This window comes from Echinops telfairi, unplaced genomic scaffold, assembly GCF_000313985.2.
Source record: "Echinops telfairi isolate 266 unplaced genomic scaffold, ASM31398v2 ScPeMD7_7458;HRSCAF=8496, whole genome shotgun sequence".
Lineage (NCBI taxonomy): Eukaryota > Metazoa > Chordata > Mammalia > Afrosoricida > Tenrecidae > Echinops > Echinops telfairi.
In genome coordinates, this window is record NW_022111358.1 from 13,012,733 (window position 1) to 13,015,403 (window position 2,671).

Sequence of the window (2,671 nt, forward strand, 5' to 3'; positions counted from 1 at the left end):
CTTTTGATAGCCGGGCACCATCAGCTTTCTTCGCCACATTTGCTTATGCACCCATTTGTCTTCAGCGATCGTATCATGGAGGTGAGCACAACGATATGATTTTTTGTTCTTTGACGCCAGATGGGTGCATCATTTGTGTGTAAATCACATGTTGCTGGGTTCCCTTTTCGTGTCTAGTTTTACTTCGAGCAGACACATTGACATCAACGTTTATCGTGACCAATCACATATTTGTCTGTCTTCTTGCCATTTTAGCTCATGCGTCACAGGCATTTCACTTTTTTAGTCTTTAGTCATTTTAAAGTCCTGCATCAGAGATTGAAGAGTGCTTTTGTGTGCCACCTATATCGCAGAGTAGGACTGCCCCTCCTCCAGGCGTTTCTAGGCTGTAGAGCTTGTAGAATCAGATTGCCAACTTTCTCCTGGAGAGTCCTGGGGGGGGTGGCGGCTCCAACCCCTCACTTTCCAGTTAGCTGCCAACCACTTAGCCATTTGGCCATGAAAGCACCTTGGCAAATTAGTGGGCTCTGGGCTATATTGATTCCACAAATATTGTGGAGGTTTGTAGTTTTATTTCGTTTTGTCTGATCTCCAAAGCCAAAGCCACATCCATCACTGTCAAGTCAATTCGGACTGACAGCAACCGTGTATCTAGGACAGAGAAGAACTGCTCACAGAGTTTCCACGACTGTAGCCCTTTAGCAGAGGCTGAACGTCACATCTTCCCCCGGGGAGCAGTCTGTGGCTTCTAACCGGGAACTTCTTGATTAGCAGCCAGGCTAACCATCGCACCACCCGGGCTCCTGAACCTTCTGACCCAAACTCTCGCTGCCATGGAGTTGATTCTGTCCCTGGAACACTTCACAGGAGCAGAAAGCCTCCTCTTTCCTCCGCGGAGAGGCTGGAGAACTTGTGGTTAGCAGCCCACACATCATCACCCGCACTCCTGCTAAATAATGATGACAGGAGCCTTTGGTCTCTACGACCATTAGCAGCAGTATCTGTAACTTTGTTCCCCTGCAGAGGATATTGTCGCCAAGATTTCACTCTTTTCCATCTTCCGCTTTTGTTGTGATTTACTTCAAATTGTTACCAATTTTTCTTATCATGCCTTTTCTATTTTAAGAATCTTTTTCTGAATAATCTCATTAATCTTCAAAATCTGTTTATCAACACAGATGTATACTTTACTGTAAGCTTCACTGGCTGGGTTCATTACTCATTACTATTTCTCATATGTCATGGTTCCCCCTCTCCCCCCCTTTTTGGGGAACTTTTTACTGCAATGAATTTTTCATTGTGCTGCAGTACTTCATTAGGCATCGGTTGATAGTTTGTGCTCCTTTAAAAACTGGTGGTAGTTGCTGAGCTGTTCAGCTTCCCCTGAGTTAGGCCTCCCACCGCTACTCTGCAGCTTTCTGTGGGCAGGTTCACTCTGGCTGGGTTGGGTGGGTGCGGAACAGGCCTGCAAGCAAGATCATTGCAGTCACAGTGGGTGGAGGTGTTGTCAGCTTAAGGGACTTCACTGGTTTGACTTGACTGCTGTGCCAAGTCGTTTGAATCCATCTGGAATCATGATTCTTTCCCCTTAAAACTGTAAGCACTGCTCCATTGTTGGTTTGCATTTAGTGCTGCCTATGAGAAAGCAGGGAAAGGGACAAGTTTCTTTTTATCTTTAGAACATAAAAAAGTCACCAGAACTCAGTAGAAATCTTCTACTTCTCCCATCCTGTATCCTACTCATCAGATAGATCTAGAATCTGATCCTATCCTGGTCCAAGCCAGTATCATCTTTTTTTTTTTTTAAATAATTTTATTAGGGGCTCACACAGCTCTCATCACAATCCATCCATCCATCCATTGTGACAAGCACATTTGTTGCCATCATCATTTTCAAAACATTTGCTTTCTACTTGAGCCCTTGCTATCAGCTCCTCATTTCCTCCCCTCCTTTGCCCGCCCTCCCTCCCTCGTGAACCCTTGATAATTTATAAAAAATTTTTTCATGTCTTACACTGACCAATGTCTCCCTTCACCCACTGTTTTGTTGTCTGTCCCCTGGGAGAGGGTTGTGGGTAGATCTTTGCGATCGGTTCCGCCAGTATCAACTTTCATGTGGGTGTTGGAGAAAGCTTCCTAACATGGCCTGAACTGTATTCGGCCTTGTCACTCCTTTGCTGAAAACCCCGTTTCACTGAGAGTTCAAATCAGGTGCTGTGCAATGGTCAACAAGACTCCATATGCTCTGAAGCCCCCCATCTCCACCCCAATACTGCCTTCCACGAGTCCCTCCTCTATGCTCCTCCAGCCACACTGATCACCTGGCTCTTCTGGACCCTCTGCCTGGAACACCGCCCAGAAATAACTCCTCCATCTCTTCTCTTCCCACTAGTGTTTACTCAACCGCTACCTTCCCTGATCACTCAAAATAAATTAGTTCTTCTTGAGTCTCTCCCGCCCTCTAACTCCCGAATCCTCTCTTTTCTCTCCTCTATGTGTTTTTGTTAATCTTTTATTTTTAACCAACCCATTTCCTCTGAGTTAATTCCAACTCATAGTCATTATTTATTTATTTAAATCAATTTATTGGGGCTCATACAATTCATCACAATACATAGATCAATGTGTAAAGCACATCTATACATTTGTTGCCCTCATTATTCCCAAAATT